A 21,541-nucleotide genomic window follows, 5' to 3' on the forward strand; every position below is an offset into this window, starting at 1 on the left:
TCATGTTAAGGAATCACGAGTGTGTAACGTCCAGCTATCTGAGACAATGCGCAACAAGGTTATGTTCAAAGAACATTTTTTATTCCAACATTGGTCTGAAATCATAAGTATCATGGGCAAAAACACCCCACCCCTGCCCACACCCCACTTTTTCCACTATTGACATCAATCAAATGGTCAACATGTCCAGCAACACAGAATACAAATGCAACGCAGGAGGGTGGTCCCCTTCCCCCATACATTACAACAAATTGCATACACCCAGATGGAGATATAACACAGCATCACCTGCGGACATGCACCTCACTTTCCATCGCCCCCCCCCTTCTTCTCCCCACCTCTACCCCTTCCCCTCCTCGCTCCACGCCGCCTGGCCGAAGAGCTCCTCAGGCGGTGCTTCATTTGGGGGGATGAAGGTATAGGTGGTGGTTGGACGGGTATGGGAGCAGGGGCTGCTGAGGGGGGAACATTCTCGGATCCAGGAGCAGGATCTTGGTCCTGCCTCTCATCTGTCGTTCGCAGTGGTGGTGCAGAACCTAGGGGTGGAGTGCCGCGCTCCGGGTCCACTGGGAGGCCTGTGCCAGCAGTGTTCCTGGCTATCACCTCCAGGGCCTCTGCCATCCGCAGAACATACTCCGTCATGGTGGCCAGCTGTCGGGATATGCCCCCCAATGCATCGAGGAACTGGTCACCAATGTCTACAGTCCTCCTGGACAACTGAACCATCTCTCCACTGTCATGTGGCGCTCGTGGACCAGACCTGCTTCCTCCATGAAATCTCCGTGGGGTCGACGCGGTCCTGGGGACAAATGGAGTGACCTGTGGAGAGATGCTTGGGGCCGGTACCTCCAGAGTGGAGGCGGGAATGACCGGAGGAGCACTAGATGGCCTTGGGGTAGAATGGCTTCTGGAGCGTGGCGATGCAGGTTCCTCGAAATCCGTGCTCTCATCTGTAGAGAACAGACCCAGCGGATTGATGGTCGAGAATCGGAGCTCCTCAGCACCAGGCACCAATCCCTGCCCTGCGCCCCCAACTTCTGACCTCTGTGGTCTTGCCTGGGGCAGCGCTGCTGGCTGAGCTGTAAAACATAAATGAGGTTATTAGAGGAGAAGGGGGTGCTAGGGTCACAAGGTGATTCCAGCGCTACACACAGCATATGCACAACAAAAGCACCACCGCTCTCAAGATCATCACAGACATCACATTTCATGACCATCAACACATGGTGCATTGCAATGATTTTCATTAGGCCAGCACTTTTTCTAGGACAATTTTAGAAATCATCTATCGTATATGATTGTTTGGATATGAGTGGGTGGGGCATCAATTAACTTTACATCACGCAATGGTGTAAGCTTTACTCACGTCGCTTCACTTCAGGGTCTGCAGATGCTTGCTTGGCTGTCCGGGTGTGCTTCTCCACGAGTGCGAGCACCCGCTTCTCCATCTCAGTGATGTCGCTGGGGCCTGGTGGCCCCCCACCCGTTCGCCTCTGCAAGGACTTCATCGTCGAGAGCTTCTTCTGTAAAACGTGACAGGACAACATGGCATGAGATCATTGCGTGATATCATTTCTAGGTACTGTCAGAGAGACTGATACAACGCATAACCGACAGATGTAATCATGATGATTATGATAATTATCATTCTTTACCTAAAGACGTGCACCGTGACCGCAGGTTTTGACTACAACATTCCCGGTAAAAGTGAAAGACCTCACATCTGCTGATAGTCACTCATGATTGTTACAAATCAAATAATATAAATATATAAGTACATGTAAATAAATGTAATACTTACTCTTGCGGATCCCACAAGGTCGTTCCATCGTTTGCGGCATTGGTTGCCCTCACACAGCTCGTCGGTCGCCGACGAGACCACCTCTGCTATCTCGGCCCATATCATCTGATAGGCCTTTGGGGTGGGCTTCCCACACCCTCCCTAGGTCAAATCACCCCAGCGTGACTTGACCTCCTGCAGGAGGGAGGCATTTGCCTCATTCGAGAACCTCCTCGCTCTTTTGTGCCCTCCAATGTGCTTCTCTCCCAGTTCACTGCTCTCGCCAGTCTCCACAGTGTGCTGTGATGCCTCTTCCTCTCCCTCCATTATAGGCCAAATTCGGGCAAATATCTGGATGATAACAGCTAATTTTTGTTTCCCTATCTGCTCTAAAGCTCTAAACTCTCCCTCCTTCCTCCCAAAGCAGCCACACCACACCCACACACGTCTTCAGTCTCTCTCAGCTCCCTCTCTCTCTGTCTCCTCTTCTGTGCATGTCATGATGACCCTTGACCTCCTGAATCACGGGAATCGAGCATTGCCATGCCGTTGCTAAGGACAGTGACACTTTAAGGCAGAAGATCAGAGAGATTTAACGCTAATGCCCATTTCATATCACCTGCGGTAACGCCAATTTCAAAAATGGAGACTAGGGGTTTTGAGAATGGGTGACGAGCCGGCGATCTGAAAACCCATTTTTACCGCCCACACCGGAAATATCGACCGATCTGCACAAAAGTATAAAATCTAGCCCCATGTTTCCACTCGTGGGGGAATCTAGAACTGGGGGCATAGTTTAAAAATAAGCGATCACCCATTTAGAACTGAGATGAGGAGAAATTTCTTCTCTCAAAGGGTCGTAAATCTGTGGAATTCTCTGCCTCAGAGAGCTGTGAAAGCTGGGTCATTGAATATATTTAAAGTGGAGATAGACAGATTTTTGAATGATAAGGGAGTGAAGGGTTATGGGGAGCGGGCAGGAAAGTGGAGCTGAGTCCAAGATCAGATCAGCCGTGATCTTATTAAATGGCGGAGCAGGCTCGAGAGGCCAAATTGCCTACTCCTGCTCCTAGTTCTTATGATAGAAGGTTAAAGGAAGATTTAACAGAGGTGTTAAAATTTATGAGAGGTTTTCATAGAGTAATTAGGGAGAAACTGTTTTCACTGGCAGCAGGGTTGACACAGATTGAAAGTCATTGGCAAAAGAGCCAGAAGGGCGATGAGTAGAATCTTTCAAAGAGCTAGCACAGGCAAGATGGGCTGAATGTCCTCCCTCCTGCTCCGTATGATTCTACCATTCTATGAACTAAATCCAAGCTGTTACGGTTGTTTAGCTCATATCACAAGAGAGCAGGATCTGTCTGTCGCCTTGCCGGCTTTACATGGCTAAAACTGGTTCCTTTCCCTTGACGGCAGAAACACAAATGTTCCAGTCAGTGCTGGTAAAGGTGAGTTAGTTACAGGAAAACACTTTGGAGCCAAAGTGGATACATAGTAAATTCTGGTGCCTGCTTGGCTCCATCCACCATTCTGTTTGCACACCGTGGTTGCAGTTGCCAGTGTAAACATGTTTACATATAACATGCTGATACTCAGTTATTGTGCACATGCTTTCAGTCAAAGCGGTTACTTGATAGCAGAACAATGTCATACCTCTTTGATCACCGTTAATTCTTTTTAAAATATGTTTTTCTTCTTTGCAGAGTTTACCTGCTTCTGCACAGCACTCAGGGGGATGCTGGAGCTGCTGTCTCCCCACATGCAGGTCATGGGCAACTGCCAGATTCAATTTGTTCGATTCACAAAGGTCAACTGCTGGGAAGGCCCATTATTACTGGGTCATCCCGGCAACCAGCCTTAGGGAATCTAGCACGTTTCCTCTGGGGTTGCTGCTTGCTGTGCAAGACCTTCAAACTGTGAGCTGGTGGCACAAACACCCCGTTGAACCTAAGGCGAAAGCACCTTGACCCTTTAGGAAGGATGTCAAGGCCCTGAAGAGGAAGCAGAGGAGATTTACGAGAATGGAAGCAGCGATGAGGGACATCTGTTATGAGGAGCGACTAGAGAAGCCAGGATTCTTCTCCTTGGAGCAGAGGAGGTTAAGAGGGAGATTTAATAGAAGTGTTCAAAATTACGAGGGGTTTTGATATAGTAAATAAGGAGAAACTGATTCCACCGGCAGCAGGGTCAGCGACCAAAGGCCACAGTTTTAAGATAATTGGCATAAAAACCAAAGGGAAGATGAGTAGTATTTTTTTTACGCAGCATGTTGCTAGAATCTGGTGTGCACTGCCTGAAAGAGTGGCAGAAGCATCAGAACATAAGATAAGAACATAAGAATGAGGAGCAGGAGTAGGCCCTATGGCCCCTCGAGCCTGCTCTGTCATTTGATAAGATCATGGCTGATCATCGACCTCAACTCCACTTTCCCGCTGGATCTCCATATCCCTTCATTCTTCTGGACTCCAAAAATCTATCTATCTCAGCCTTGAATATATTCAGAGACTCAGCATCCACAGCCGTCTGGGGCAGAGAATTTCAAAGATTCACAACTCTCTGAGTGAAGAAATTCCTCCTCATCTTTGTCTTAAATGGCCTACCCCTTATCGTGAGACTGTGCCCCCTAGTTCTAGATACTCCATCCAGGGGAAACAACCTCTCAGCATCTACCCTGTCAATCCCCTTCAGAATCTTATATGTTTCAACAAGATCACCTCTCATTCTTCAAAACTCCAGAGAATATAGGCCCATTCTACACAATCTCTTCTCATAGGACAGCCCTCTCATCCCAGGAATCAATCCAGTGAACCTTTGTTGCACTGCCTCCAAGGCAAGTATATCCTTCCTTAGATAAGGAGACCAAAACTGTGCACAGTACTCCAGGTGTGGTCTCACCAAGGCCCTGCACAATTGCAGCAAGACTTCCTTACTCTTATACTCCAACCACCTTTCAATAAAGGACAACATGCGATTTGCTTTCTTTATTGCTTGCTATATCTGCATGCTAGCTTTCTGTGTTTCTTGCATGAGGACACCCAAATCTCTCTCGACACCAACATTTAAAAGTTTCTCACCATTTAAAGAATATTCTGTTTTTCTATTCTTCCTACCAAAGTGAACAACCTCACATTTCCCTACATTATACTCCATCTGCCACCTTACTGCCCACTCACTTAGTCTATCTATATCCCTTTGCAGACTCTTTGTGTTCTCCTCACAGCTTACTGTCCTACCTAGCTTTGAACCATCAGTAAACTTGAATACATTACACTCGGTTCCTTCATGTAGGTCATTAATATAGATTGTAAATAGCTGAGGCCCCAGAAATTATCCTTGCGGCACCCCACTAATAACAGCCTGCCAACCTGAAAAAGACCCATTTATCCCTACTCTCTATTTTCTGTCCATTAACCAATCTTCGATCCATGCTAATATATTACCTCCAATTCCATGAGCCCTTATCTTGGGCTCAATTTTGCCTAAGCCCATTTTTGGCATATTGGCAGAGTTATGCCCGTTTTTCTAGGCCAGAAATGCACCAAAAATATTTGTCCAAAGTTTCCCCGTTATATTTTTCAAAATTGCCACTGCGCGGCCTGTCCAGTCACCTTGAGGGGTGGAGCCTACTGTCTGTGCCGAAAAAAATGATGCTACACCTTCTGCGCATACACGAGGGAAAAAAGGATGTTTTTGATGTGAACCCAATGGAAGCGCAAGCACAGTACAGCTCTGGGTCTGCAATCGGCCATCTTTAAAGAGACAGTTGTGTGTGTGAGAACATTGAATACTGTGTGAGAGCATTGGAAAAATCAGAGCAGCAATACAAGATGCAATGTGGTGCAAGGACCAAGAATTTCTCACAGGATGAAGTGGAGCCATTAGTTACAGTGATTGAGGCCAGATGGCACGAGCTGGACACCAGCAGTGGTCACATAAAAGTTCCACCCAAAGAAATGAAGAAACGCTGGAACCAAGTTGCAGAAGGTTACTGTGCAATGGTGACCACAACGAGCTCTGGAGGCCAGTGTAAAATAAATGGCAGGACCTTGGTCACGTAGTTAGTGTAAGTAATATTTTCATTTATTCAATGGAATTGCAATTGTAAATGTATATGTCCCACCCAGCAGAAAGACACCCCCTCTAAAAAGTTGCATTTTCATCTTTGCAGAGGAAAGTAGCACATAACAAACGAGAAAGAACTCGAACAGGAGGAGGCCCGGCAAATCTGCAGCCACTGACACCCTTGGAAGAGAGGGTCATTGCTTTGATGGTTCCTGCCTGGAGAAAAGCAACCACCACTCCACAAGCTGGGCCCACACTCGAGGGAGAGGGTAAGTCCTGCAAATTACACAGTCTGGCTTTGATAAATATTAAGTATTGCGCGGGCTAGCCATGCTTCAGTTCATGGGGATGTCTCCATCAGCTACGCTTCGGTTGATGCAATGGCTACCATTCATCGTGGTCCTTCAAATCAGCCTGCTGCCTGCGCTGTGTGAGCCTACTCATGTCACCCACCCTGCCCCTCCTCTGCCGCTAACCCTTTGTCTATGTTCTGTTTTTGAGGCCAATTTGAGGCCAACCCTGACAATGCAGAAGAAGATTCAGACGAGGATGAGCCTGAAGAGAAGAACTTCTTCCAATCCCACCATCCAGACCATGGGGGTGAGGGAGTGAGTGGGAGGGGGAGGGGATGGAGATGGATGCAGCCCCCACTGTTTTACTGACATTGGAGGAGGTGCAGGGGCTGCCCATTGAGGAGCCAGCCCCTTCCGTGACTAGTGGTTTGAGTGTTGGTGGGACATTCCATGGCTTCCCATCGTCCGAGGTTGCGTGTCCCAGTGGTGTGGTGCAACGAGGTACACCCAGGGCCACACCGTCCGAGGCTGTGGGTCCCAGTGGTGTGGTGCAACGAGGCACACCCAGGGCCACACCGTCCGAGGCTGTGGGTCCCAATGGTGTGGTGCAACGAGGTACATGTAGGGCCCCACCGTCTGAGTCTGCAGGTCCCAGTGGTGTGGTGCAACGAGGTACACATAGGGCCCCACCTTCCGAGGCTGCGGGTCCCAGTGGCGGGGTGCAGCGAGGCACACCCAGGGCCCCACCTTCCGAGGCTGCGGGTCCCAGTGGTGTGGTGCAGCGAGGCACACCCAGGGCCCCACCTTCCGAGGCTGTGGGTCCCAGTGGCGGGCTGCAGCGAGGCACACCCAGGGCCCCACCTTCCGAGGCTGTGGGTCCCAGTGGTGTGGTGCAACGAGGTACACCCAGGGCCCCACCGTCCGAGACTGCGGGTCCCAGTGGCGGGGTGCAACGAGGCACACCCAGGGCCCCACCTTCCGAGGCTGCGGGTCCCAGTGGTGTGGTGCAACGAGGTACACGTAGGGCCCCACTGTCCGAGGCTGCAGGTCCCAGTGGTGTGGTGCAACGAGGTACACGTAGGGCCCCACCGTCCGAGACTGCGGGTCCCAGTGGCGGGGTGCAGCGAGGGACACCCAGGGCCCCACCTTCCGAGGCTGCAGGTGCCAGTGGTGGGAGCCAAACCCGTGGGGAGGAGGGGAAGGAGAGCTCGATAGCGCTCTCCTGAGGTGCAGGATCTAACAAATATGCTTCAGATTATGGCAATGAGTGGGGAGAGCATTGACCTTTCGCGATCACTCCTGGACACCATCAGTGGGGTGGGTGATAAGGTAGCGAGTCTGTCAGGAGAAGTAACAGCAATCTCACGAGAAATGGGAATGATGTCCACGGCCATGAGTGAGGGAATATCTCAGTCAGCTGGAACCATGTCAGTGACCATGAGGGAGGGAATGTCACAGGTAGCTGATGCGCTGTCAGTGAACATCAGGGAGGAAATGTCAGAGATGGTGTAAACACTATCAGTGAACATGAAGGAGGGAATCTTACAGGTCGTTGAGACACTGTCAGGGCGCATGAGGGACGGCATGTTGGAGTTAGCTGCTGCAATAAAGGAACACGCCCAGACCCCGCGCCCATTGACAGAATCAACTGCCACTCCCACTCCAATCCCCACACCAGCCTCTGAAGAGCCCAAAGACAGGCTCTCCACATTGCCGCCTGGGCCCTCCGCATTGCTGCCAGGCTCCCCCTCAACAGGTGCGCACTACACGAGATCTTAGAAAGAATAAGCTTGGTACCAACGCCAGAAACACTGTGCCACCACCTGCGGACAGGGATGGTGGAGTCACCAAGAAGAAGTGCAGCGGGCGCTCTTAGAATAAGATGGAGGAGAGATGGGTGCAGCCTTTTTCATTGCTGCTGTTGCCGCTGTTGTTATGATTATGGTTATTGTTGTAACTGTTCTCAAATTTAAAGTTTTTTTGTTCGTTATGTAAATTTACAAGTTTAAAAGTTTGTAAGTGATCTTAAAGCTTTTAAGTGATCTTAGAGTTTTTAAGTGGCCAAAACTAGTGGGAGGACAGAAGACTGGGAAGCTTTTAAAAGCCAGCAAAGAATGACTAAAAAAATGATTAAGAAAGGGAAGATAGACTATGACTATGAAAGTAAACTACCACAAAATATAAAAACAGATAGCAAGAGTTTCTATAGCTATATAAAAAGGAAAAGAGTGGCTGAAGTAAATGTTGGTCCCTTAGAGGACGAGACCGGGGAATTAATAATGAGGAACATGGAGATGGCAGAAACTTTAAACAAATAGTCTTTACGGTAGAGGACACTAGCAATATCCCAACAGTGGATAGTCAAGGGGCTATAGGGGGGAGGGGGGGTAGGGGGGCGGGGCGGGGGAACTTAACACAATCACTAAGGAGGTGGTACTCAGTAAGATAATGGGACTAAAGGCAGATAAATCCCCTGGACCTGATGGCTTGCATCCTAGGGTCTTAAGAGAAGTAGCGGCAGGGATTGTGGATGCATTGGTTGTAATTCACCAAAATTCCCTGGATTCTGGGAAGGTCCCAGCAGATTGGAAAACTGCAAATGTAATGCCCCTATTTAAAAAAGGAGGCGGACAAAAAGCAGGAAACTATAGACCAGTTAGCCTAACATCTGTGGTTGGGAAAATGTTGGAGCCAATTATTAAAGAAGCAGTAGCAGGACATTTGGAAAAGCAAAATTCGGTCAGGCAGAGTCAGCATGAATTTTTGAAGGGGAAGTCATCTTTGACAAATTTGCTGGAATTATTTGAGGATGTAATGAACACGGTGGATAAAGGCGAACCAGTGGATGTGGTGCATTTGGACTTCCAGAAGGCATTTGACAAGGTGCCACATAAAAGGTTACTGCACAAGATAAAAGTTCACGATTTGGGGGTAATATATTAGCATGGAAAGAGGATTGGCTAACAAACAGAGAACAGAGAGTCAGGATAAATGGTTCATTCTCTGGGTTGGCAACCAGTAACTAGTGGGGTGCCATAGGGATCAGTGCTGGGACCCCAACTATTTTCAATCTATATTAACGACTTGGAAGAAGGGACTGAGTATAACGTAGCCAAGTTTGCTGACAATACAAAGATGGGAGGAAAAGCAATGTGTGAGGAGGACACAAAAAATCTGCAAAAGGACATAGATAGGCTAAGTGAGTGGGCAAAAATTTGGCAGATGGAGTATAATGTTGGAAAGTGTGAGGTCATGCACTTTGGCAGAAAAAAATCAAAGAGCAAGTTATTATTTAAATGGAGAAAGATTGCAAAGTGCCGCAGTACAGCGAGACCTGGGGTACTTGTACATGAAACACAAAAGGATAGCATGCAGGTACAGCAAGTGATCAGGAAGGCCAATGGTATCTTGGCCTTTATTGCAAAGGGAATGGAGTATAAAAGCAGGGAAGTCTTGCTACAGCTATATAAGGTATTGGTGAGGCCACACCTGGAATTCTGCGTGCAGTTTTGGTTTCCATATTTATGAAAGGATATACTTGCTTTGGAGGCAGTTCAGAGAAGGTTTACAAGGTTGATTCCAAGGATGAGGGGGTTGACTTATTAGGAAAGGTTGAGTAGGTTGGGCCTCTACTTATTGGAATTCAGAAGAATGAGAGGTGATCTTATCGAAACGTATAAGATTATGAGGGGGCTTGATAAGGTGGATGCAGAGAGGATGTTTCCACTGATGGGGGAGACTAGAACTAGAGGGCATGATCTTAGAATAAGGGGCTGCCCATTTAAAACTGAGATGAGGAGAAATTTCTTCTCTCAGAGGGTTGTTAATTTGTAGAATTCGCTGCCTCAGAGAGCTGTGGAAGCTGGGACATTGAATAAGTTTAAGACAGAAATAGACAGTTTCTTAAACAATAAGGGGATAAGGGGTTATGGGGAGCGGGCAGGGAAGTGGAGCTGAGTCCATGATCAGATCAGCCATGCTTTTATTGAATGGCGGAGCAGGCTCGAGGGGCCGTATGGCCTACTCCTGCTCCACTTCTTATGTTCTTATGTTCTTAAAGTTTGTAAGTGATCGTAACTGAAAACTTTAAAGTTTGATGCAAAAATAATTTTATTAAAGTTAAGTTAAGTACAAAGAACAGTTTGTTAAACTTTTGAATAAAACATATTTTACATTAAAACTGCATCATTTACAATATTTACACAACTTTTGAAGTAAACAAGAATCATTTCCATCATTTGTTCCATTAGCACAACACAACATTACGGAACAGGTCCAAACAGTAAACATGGTCCATGTGGAATAGTTGTCACTGAGCCATCAGGCAGCAAAATGTTCACAGACGTGTTGCTGGTGCAAGGCTCGAGCAATTGTTAAAGGGGCACGATAGCCCGCCCTCCTCTGCTGTCATGCTCCAGGTTCAGGTACTTGCATGGCTTCCTCATCGTCGTCCTCCTCCTCCTTGTCATCTGCATCTTTCTCATCATTATCATCAGCCATTCTCACCTCAGTTGAGTCTTCTACTATCATCTTCTGCTGCCTCATGATGGCTAAGTTATGCAGCATGCAGCACACAATAATGAACTGACCCACAATCTCAGGGGAGTATTGCAAGTAGCCTCCGGAATTGTCCAGGCATCGAAAACTCTGTTTCAAGATGCCAGTGGTCCTCTCTATGATGCTGCGCGTCGCAATGTGCGACATGTTGTATTGACTGACATGATGCGATGCCTGTCGTCATACGCGAACTGCACATTAATGGAATGGAAGCCTTTTCTGTTCCTGTACATCTCGGAATCCTCCAAAGGTGCCCGCAAGGCGATGTGTGTACAATCAATGCAGCCCTGTACCTTCGGGAAGCCAGCAATCCTGGAGAAGCCCACAGCCCTGTCACGCATTGCCTGGGTGGTCATGGGGAACTTTATGTAGTCATTCCTCCAGGCATATAGTGCAGCTGTCACCTGCCGAATGCAGACATGTGTTGCATGGTGAGAAATGGTGCACACATCCCCAGTTGTAGCTTGAAACGATTCAGAGGCATAGAATGAATGTGCACATCAACTGACAAAGCAGTCCTACTGACGCTTCTAGGTTGCAGGTCTGCTTTCACCAACTCACAGACCTCAGTTACATCTTCTTTGCAGAAACACAGCCTTCTGACACAGTCTGCATCACTCAGGCGCAGGTACGAACGCCTGTCTCGATATACCTGAGGTGGGTAAGGCCTCCTGCCCAGCACCCTATGGGCTCTGAGGTTCCTCATGGGGGTGACGTCAAATCATTTGTCTCCTCCGTAGCACCTTGATGCAGAAGGCTCGCACAGGGTATGGCATTGTCAATATTGCCCCTATGGTTAAATTTTACCTTTGCAAGAAGCTGAAAAAAGCAGGAAGGCAGGCAGGACAGTTTCTTTGTTGTCTCTCCCCAAGGTCTGTATGCACCACATCCAGGTCTCAGCAGTCTGGTGACTTCTCCCCCCGGGCCCCCCCAACCGCCAGGCTCATTGCAGTCTTATGAATTCTCCTCCCCCGGGCTCATTTGCTGCCTAGTGCAGTCTTCTGATCGCCATCTCCTGCCCCCCACCCTCCGACCAGGCTTTGTTTTGCAGCCAAGCTCGAGCCCCTGTGACTGGACACGGGGCTGATTCTGCTGACCGATGCTACGACCCTCTAGCCCTGTTTGAAGATGTTCGGTGGTGTCGTGTGAGTAAAAAAACAATGCAAACTTCAAAATTCCGTGAAACTTCCATGTACTCTGTTGAAAGGTCAAAAAATGTCATCTTTATTATGGATATTTAAAGTGTTCTTGACTCCCTCCAAAACCTTTGACGATAAACAATGGCTTCTTTCAGCACCAATTTCTCAATGTGCGCTGCTTTCTGTTAACTCACCAGAAGGATTTTCGGGAGTGGCCAGATACGCTGACCTAGCAACATTTTTTTTTGGCCATACTGTGAAAAATCATCAAAACTATGACGTCAAAAAAACCTAGCGTAAAAAAATCATAACTAACTCAGTTACGCCGGCACAGATTCCTGGGGGAAGCTTAGATTTAAATACCTACGCCAAAAAAAACAATGCGTGCCAAAAAAATGGCGCAAATGACCTGGGAAAATTGAACCCTTTATGTGGCACTTTATCGAATGCCTTTTGGAAATCCAAATATACTACATCTACTGGTTCCCTTTTATCTACCCTGCTAGTTACTTCCTCAAAAAACGCTAAAAAATTTGTCAAACACAATTTCCCTTTCATAAAACCATGTTGTCGCTTCTTATCTAAGTGCCCTGAAACCATTTCTTTAACAATGGATTCCAGCATTTTCCCGATGACTGATATCAGGCTAATTGACATGTAGTTCCCTGTTTTCTTGCTCCCTCCTTTCTTAAATAGCGGTGTTACATTTGCTACCTTCCAATCCGCTGGGACAGTTCTGGAATCTAGGGAATTTTGAAAGATCAAAACCAATGCATCCACTATCTCTGCAGCCACCACTTTTAGATCCCGAGGATGTAGGCCGTCAGCTCCAGGGGATTTGTCTGCTTTTAGTCCCATTAGTTTCCCTTGTACTTTTTCCTCTACTTATAGTAATTACATTACATTCCTCACCCTCATTAGACCCTTGGTTGCCCACCATTTTAGGTATGTTTTTTGCATCTTTTACTGTGAAGACAGACACAAAATATTTGTTTAACGTTTCTGCCATTTCCTTATTCCCCATAATAATTTCTCCTGCCTCAGTCTCTAAGGGGCCAATGTTTACTTTTGCTACTCTCTTCCTTTTTACATACTTGTAGAAGCTCTTACAATCTGTTTTTATATTTCTTGCTAGTTTTCTCTCATAGTATATTTTTTCTCTTTCTATCAATTTTTTGGTCATCCTTTGCTGGTTTCTGAAACTCTCCCAATCCTCAGGTTTACTTCTATTCTTCGCAACATTATAAACTTCTGCTTTCAATCTAATGCTATCCTTAACTTCTTTAGTGAGCCAAGGATAGATCACTTTTCCTGTGGAGTTTTTGTTTTTCAATGGAATGTATTTTTGTTGAGAATTATGAAATATTTCTTTAAAAGCTAGCCACCACTGCCATACCTCTTAATCTATTTTCCCAATTTATATTAGCCAAATCGCCCTTCATAACTATGTAATTGGCTTTATTTAAGACTCTAGTTTTGGACTTGGGCAAGTCACTCTCAAACGTAACGTGAAATTCTGTCGTACTATGATCACTCTGCCCCAGAGGATCCTTAACTATGAGATTGCTAATTAACCCTGCATCATTGCACAATACAAGATCTAAAATAGTCTGTTCTTTGGTTGGTTCCATGACGTATTGTTCTAGGAAACTGTCCCGAATGCATTCCATGAACTCGTCCTCCAGACTATCCTTTGCCAATTTGATTTGTCCAGTCTATATGAAGATTAAAGTCCCCCACGATTATTGCATTACCTTTGTTAGAAGCTCCTACTATTCATTAATTAATATTCTGTCCAAGGTTATAGTTACTGTTAGGGGGCCAAAATACTACTGTGTTTTCTGCCCCTTGTTATTCCTTATCTCCACCCATACTGATTCTACTTCCTGATCTTTCGAGCCAAGATCCTTTCTCTCTATTGACCTTATATCATCCTTTATTATCAGGGCTAGCCCAAGCTTTACCATTCTGCCTGTCTTTTCGAAACATCAAGTACTTTGGAACATTTAGTTCCCAACCTTGGTCACCTCGCAACCGTGTCTCTGTAATGGCTATTAGATCAAACCCATTTATCTCCTATTATGCCACTAGTTCATCTATCTTATCATGAATGTTTCAATGTTTCAAAAGAGAATTGGATATATACTTGAAAAGGAAAAGAATGTAGGGCTGTGGTGAAAGAGCAGGGGAGCGGCACTAATTGGATAGCTCTTTCAAAGAGACGGAAAAAGAAATGATGGGGTGAATGACCTCCTGCTGTGCTGTATGTTTCGATAGCTCCCCTCTCCTCTCCTCCTGCCCTGAAGGTGTTGATACCTTGCTGGAGTACCATTCCACAATTGCTCTCCCATTATCTTACCCATACATGAGTCTCAGCATGAGTGTCAGCAAGTTATTCAAGCCTTGCCATATCTTGTCCTCATCTGACATCCACAAAGGTGCCTTCTTCAATATACATTGTGGCCAATCGTAGGTCTTCTATTGCACCCCATCTAAGGTCAGCTAACTCAGTGCCCAATTGGAGATCAAACCCAAGACCTTCCTAATCTGTGTAGCTCAGCTACTCACTGATTAAACTCACTAAGCCATTTAGGGAGTTATACAGTTCAGTCCTTGAACTAGTTCTTGATTGTCGAGCAGCGTTTTATGTTGAGAAATGTGATTACCATCTAAATCTCAACTTCAATGAAAACAAAAAGGGAATGTTTTCCATTTATTTTCTCCTTCCCCCTATATTATTACTCATTTATGCACAATACTCTCTCTCCTCAGTAGGAATGACAAGATGGTTGAACTCATCAAACAGGACATCTCCATCTTCAAAGCTATTGTCAGTCAACCCACAGGATTACTTGAGTGCTCCTGGAAGTGACTAGTTTTTGGCTCATTATTTTCTTTCTTTTCCAAATTATAGTACTGTAGTGGTTACGACCCTAGACTAACAACAACATCTTGTATTTATATAGTGCCTTTAATGTAGTAAAATGTCCCAAGGCGCTTCACAGGAGTGTTAGAAGACAACATTTTTTTGACACCAAGCCACATAAGACGAAATTACGGCAGATGACCAAAAGCTTGATCAAAGAGGTAGGTTTTAAGGAGCATCTTAAAAGAAGAAAGAGAGGTAGAGAGGCAGAGAGGTTTAGGGAGGGAGTTCCAGAGCTTAGGGCCTAGGCAGCTGAAGGTACGGCCACCAATGGTTGAGTAGTTATAATCAGGGATGCTCAAAAGGACAGAATTTAAGGAGTGCAGGTATCTCGGGGTCAACACAAAAGTCATGCATTCAAATCCCACTAAGGTACATTGTTGAGCTAGTTGATGTTGAATTGAATAAACTGCTAGTTTGTGGATTAGTACCAGGACAAAATCGCCATGAAAGTTGCCGATTGGTTTAAAAGCCCACCTGCCTCACTAGTGTCCTTCAGGGAAGGGATCCTATGTAGCTAGATCCTATCTAGCCCCACTATATTTGGTCAACTTTACCCTGAGCAACTTGCATTTTCCATAATGCCTTTAGCATAGAAAAACACCCAAGGTGCTTCCCAGAGATGTAAGAAAAAAAAGGATGTCGAATCACAAAAGGAGATATTAGTAGAGGTAACCAAAAGCTTGGAAAAAGAGATGAATGATAAGGAGTATCCTAAAGGAGGAGAGGTAGCGGGGTTTAGGGAGGGAATTCCAGAACTTGTTATCTAGATTGATGAAGGTAAGGGGGGGCAAAGGGAAGGGGGAATACTCAGGAGGCCAGAGTCAGTCGAACAGAGAGTTAGGGAAGTGAGGTTGTTGTAGTGTTGGATAAGCATATAGAGATAGGGAGAGTTGAGGCTATGAAGGTATTTAAATACAAGGATGATCATTTTAAATTGAGGCGTAGGGCAACTTGGGGTCAGTTCAAGTCAAGGAGGATAGGGATGATGTGTGAATGGAGCTGGGTGCAGGAAACAATACGGGCAGCAGTGTTTTGAATGAACTGAAGTTTGCATATCACAGAGAATGTGTGGCCGGCCAGAAGAACATTGGAGTAGTCGAGTTTGGAGGTGACAAAGGCTTGGATAAGAGCTTCAACAGCAGATGGGTTGAGGTAGAGGTAGGTGACTTTACATAGGCAAGTTGGTGGTCTTTGTGATGGAGAGGACACAGTGTTCACAGCTCAGCTCACAATTGAAGAAAATGCTGAGGCTGCTAGCGGTTTGGTTTAGACAGTGGCTAAAGAGTGATATCGAGTTGGTCACGAGGGCATGCGAGAGTACGTATCAAGCTGATCACCAAAGTACCTGTGTACTAAACATATTTCCTTGTTCTGGTGCAATCATGCCGCTTCCAGATTTTCAATTAGGACTTGCAGCAGCACAAAGGGAAAATCTGGACCAGAGTCTGGCATAAGGTTTTATAATAAATGTAATTTCAATTGGACAGTCCCATGTGTAGGATGCTTCTATAAATACATTAAACATAGTTATGGGGTGCACCTACTTTAAAGGGGCACTACCTTCATGAAAAAATGTTAGGAAATCTTTCCTAAATGTTTTGCAAACACGGTGCAATCAAATAAATGGCATCAAAGTTCATTGTGATCTAACTTATGAATCTTATTTACAATATAATGAAAGTGTCAGCGGTATAAAAATGGGTCACATTTTCTGTTTGCTAGACTCTTGGAATCATAGAAATGTACAGCACAGAAGAAGACCATTCGGTCCATTGTGTCATTGCCGGCCGACAAAGCTATCCAGCCTAATCTCACTTTTCAGCTCTTGGTCCATAGCCTTATAGGTTACGGCACTTCAAGTGCACATCCGAGTACTTTTTAAATGCTATGAGGGGTTCTGCCTTTACCACCCTTTCAGGCAGTGAGTTCCAGACCCCCATCATCCTCTAGGTGAAAAAAGTTCTCCTCAAATCCCCTCTATACCTCCCCCAATTACTTCAATTATAGAATGAGGAACCAATATAAAAACCTACCTTCCAACAACAACTTTTAAAAGGAAATTGATATATACTTGAAAAGGAAAAAATTGCAGGGCTATGGGGAAACAACAAGGGAGTGGAACTAATTGGATCGCTCTTTCAAAAAGCAGGCACAGGCACAATGGGCCGAATGGCCTCCTTCTGTGCTTCATGATTCTATGACCTGGATGTTCAGGTACGTTTCGTGGTTTTTTGTGGTACAGCTCGGGGTGAGGGGGGGGTGGGTAGAGCATGGTTGGGAGTGATCGCGGAGAGATTGAAGATTGAAAGGTTCGGGGGTGGTTGAGGGGATGGTTCAGGAAGATCATGGGGGGGTCAGAGGTGATTGCGGGGCTGGGGGGGGGTGGGTAGTTTACAGGGTTAAACACTCCTGCTTCTCCTGGCCACAAGCAGTCCTGTAAAGGCAGTTCTGATGAAGGGTCATGAACCTGAAATGTTAATTCTGTTTCTCTCCACAGATGCTGCCTGACCCGCTGAGATTTCCAGCATTCTCTGTTTTTATTTCAGATTCCAGCATCCGCAGTATTTTGCTTTTGTCTTGCTGTAAAGGCAGTTAGCTGATGGATTCTCTCCTCCTTTTATCTACTGGGTTTCCCCGAGACCAGGGATACCTGGCCAACATGGGTTAAAAATAGAAACCTTTTAAAATGGAGGCATGCAGCCTCCTTAAAACATTTCAATAAGCAACCCGTCTCCTGAGAGCGGATTGGTCGCCCATCCCGTGACCGTTAAAAGCGGAGGGGGCTGGTTTAGAGGCGGGTTGGGTTCCTGTTTCAGGCGTTTAGCATTTTACCATCTCACCCAAACCAAACCCACCTGTTTTTGGGAGATAAAATGACCCCCTATAATTCTATTATTTATATAACATCCTAATGAACAAAACATCCCAAAGCTCTTCATAGTTTGACACCAAACATAAGCAAGAGCCGAAGGGGAATTAACATCAGTTCATAAGCTCTCTTGCCCGTGAGTTACAAGGTTGTGGGTTCAAGCGCCACATTCGGGTGTGAATGCATAATTCTAAACGGTTATTTCAGTTCAATGCTGAGGGGGTTGTTGGTTGGTGCTGTATTTCAGATGAGATATCAAACTAGTTTGATTCCTGAGATGACTTATGAAGAAAGGTTGAGCAGGTTGGGCTTATATTCATTGAAATTTAGATGAATGAGAGGTAATCTTATTGAAACATATAAGATACTGAGGGGGCTCGACAAAGTAGATACAGAGAGGATGTTTCCACCTGTGAGGGAATCTAGAACTAGGGGGCATAGCTTAAGAATAAGAGGTCACCCATTTAGAACTGAATTGAGGAGGAATTTCTTCTCTCAGTGGGTTGTACATCTGAGGGATTCTCTGCCCCAAAGAGCTGTGGAGATAGAGTCATTGAATATATTTAAAGTGGAGATAGACAGAATTTTGAACGATAAGGCAGTCAAGGGTTTTGGGGAGCGGGCAGGGAAGTGGAGCTGAGCCCAAGATCAGATCAGCCATGATCTTATTAAATGGCGGAGCAGGCTTGAGGGGCCAAATGGCCTACTCCTGCTCCTATTTCTTATGTTCTTATGCTCAAAGCAATGTCTGCATGTTGAGGTTTGGTGTAAAAGATCCCACAGTACCATTGGAAAAGGAGCAGGGTCTTCTCGAGAATTCCTGGCCAACATCCCTCCCTCAACCAACACCACCAGGAAAGCAGATTAACTGGTCAGTTATCTGATGCGTAGGGTTAGGTTGCGTGCTCATTGCCTGCCACATTTGCCTGCGTAACAACACTGAATGCTTTTTCCTTCTGAAGTTTTAACAATTACTTCACTGTCTCTGAGCACATCTCGTGTTAAAATGCTTCCCAAATCCCAGATCTGCTTTACACCTCTGATCTTCCTTCATTTCCATTTATAAATTACACCATGTTTTACAAACTCACTGTGAGTAACACTTTGCGAGATCCACTAGTTGCACTGAAAATGACACACGGCTGCCCAAAATAATAAAGATTTGCCAAACACTTTTTTTTTTTGCAGACAGCACCCCTTTAAGTCTGCTTCAAGTTCAGCATAGGGGTTAAGCTATGATAGTAACGTGTGGTCCAGAGTCTGCGCAATCCAAACATTTCAGTTATAAAAACAGACAGATTACTGCCAGGACAGGATGTTGGACTAATAAATTGTACAACTTTTTAAAAAGCAAACACATGGAATCAAAGTACCAGATGCTGTAATTATTTCTCCCTCATCAATTTTCTTGTTGAATACTGATCCATTTACTAATGGTTTTCCACTCTGAATCCACCTGAGCACAAAGGGAGCACTGGTTTAGCGATTTTAAATTTGCAAAATGGATGTGAAATTGAAAAGCGGATGATTGGGAAAAAAGAGTCACTACAGCTTGAAAGGGGATTGTAATGATTTAATTTCCATTCATATTTTGGTCAAAGTGAAGATTGTATGGATTCAACTTGAAACATAAAGGACTGTGATTAAATTTTAACTTTCCCGATGACCTATGCGTTTACACACCATGAAATCCTAATTCAGAAAGTCTAGAAGGTCTTCGATTCGAGTTCTGATCTGGATTGTTAACTAATCCTAGTGAAGGTGGCAGTTAAATTGCTGCAATTGGCCTTAATCTTCCCCACGAGTGCTGCCTGGTAACTTCTGATGGAAGATGTGTATGTGTGCGTGTGCAGGCATTTGTGCGTGTGTGTGTGTGTGCATGTGCGTGAATGTGTGTGTATGTGCGTGTGTGCATGTGTGCTTGTGGACGTTTGCTGAGAACAAGGTTGGGCTTCACTGTAATGCACTTCATATGGAATAGTTTTGTGACACTCACTGTGTCACTTTCTTGCCAGCTGATACAAGAAGAATGATGCTCGGAGAGGTACTGGAGGATAGCAGGCCCCTGAGGAACCATTCCTCATGCTTTCAGCAATGGAGTGGAGAAAACAGGAGCTAAAATAAACTTTAAATAAAGAAAGAAGAAATGTAACTCCCCCGGCCTGGGGTATCCCATTGGTGGGATCCTAGAGTCACTGTAACGTTACAGGTGACCTGTAGTCACTTACAATTCCCTATCCTGCTAGTTGCCTGGCAACAGAGATGAGAGCTAGCAGCATTAACGTCATCTCGTGTCATCTTAAAGCTGAGCAGATGCAGGCAGCTGGTAACCATCAATCAGAAGCCCCCTCTTCACTGTCCCTCCCTTTTGAGGAGAAGTTTCATTTTTACCAAAAACTGTGACCAAAATGAATTTAGGCACAATATCTCCCAGTTACAAATTAAAACGGGCATTAAATTGTTTCATTGCAGTCTCCTGATGGCTGATTGGGTAAACAAACATACTACTCGAGTGGCACTGTGCCATTTGACTGGCGAGGTCCTAGGTTTGATCTTTGAACTATGCTAAATTGGTTTTCTCAGGTTAAAAAAAATTTTACATAAGAATTTAATTAAATAGAATTATATTATGATAGTCTTAAGGGTTAAAAAGTTGTTCAATTGTGCAGACCTGTTCAAGAACACTGAGATTACAGATAATTGGAACTGCATTCAATCTCCTTCGTGTTTCCCTCATCTCTGCTCCAAACTGGGACACATGATAGATTTTCTCCGCTGAAAATGCTGATAAAGTTCTATTGGTCCTAGCGACCCTTCTGACATCCAGGGAAATGCACTTTACAGCACTTTACAGTAGGGGTCATTTGGATCGTAATCAGGAGCAGACATCCATGCTAAATGTGCCTCTCCCTAGCCTGAGGACTTGAGGTCATTTACAGCATCTTTACCACCAGCCCGGCCAGAGATTATCAGTTAACTCAGCACAGGTCAAGGATCAAACATGAGACTTTCTTGCTTTTAATGCCTCAATACCACACTTGCTGGTGCATTTATCCATGGACTCTTGGCATAGTACTCAACCTTGAGCTACGCTTTGGCTCAGTGGGTAACACCTTTGCCTCTGTGTCAGAAGGTTGTGGGTTCAAGTCCCACTCCAATTGTTTCATTGCAGTCTCCTGATGGCTGATTGGGTAAACAAACATACTACTCGAGTGGCACTGTGCCATTTGACTGGCGAGGTCCTAGGTTTGATCTTTGAACTATGCTAAATTGGTTTTCTCAGGTTAAAAAAAATTTTACATAAGAATTTAATTAAATAGAATTATATTATGATAGTCTTAAGTCCACTCCAGGGACTTGAGCACAAAAAATCTAGGCTGACACTCCAGTGAAGTACTGTCGGAGGTGCTGTCTTTTGGATGAGAACTCTCTCAGGTGGATGTATTTATCCCTCAATCAACATAACAAAACAGATTATCTGGTCATTATCACATTGTGTTTGAGGGAGTTTGCTTGTGTGCAAATTGGCTGCTGTGTTTCCCACATCCCAACAGTGTTTACACTCCAAAAGTACTTCATTGGCTGCAAAGCACATTGGCACGTCTGGTGGTCATGAAATGCACTATATAAATGCAAGTCTTTTTTTCTCCCACACCTCCCGTCCATTACTAAGACAGCCTTCTTTCAACTCCCAAAATATTATCCACCTCTATCCGTACTTTTCCTCCTCCACTGAAGAAACCCTGATACTTATCTGGGGACGGGGGAGGGGGGGGGGGAAGGCGGGGGAGTTAGTGCAAAATGGTCAATAGTGAATTGACAATCTGAGTTACACTTCGTCTAATTTTCTTTTCCATTCAGTCGGGGGTTTGTAAAACGGGCTGCCGATTCACTATCATCTGTTTGCATCAC

Source organism: Pristiophorus japonicus, chromosome 4 (genome assembly GCF_044704955.1).
Source record: "Pristiophorus japonicus isolate sPriJap1 chromosome 4, sPriJap1.hap1, whole genome shotgun sequence".
NCBI classification, from domain to species: domain Eukaryota; kingdom Metazoa; phylum Chordata; class Chondrichthyes; family Pristiophoridae; genus Pristiophorus; species Pristiophorus japonicus.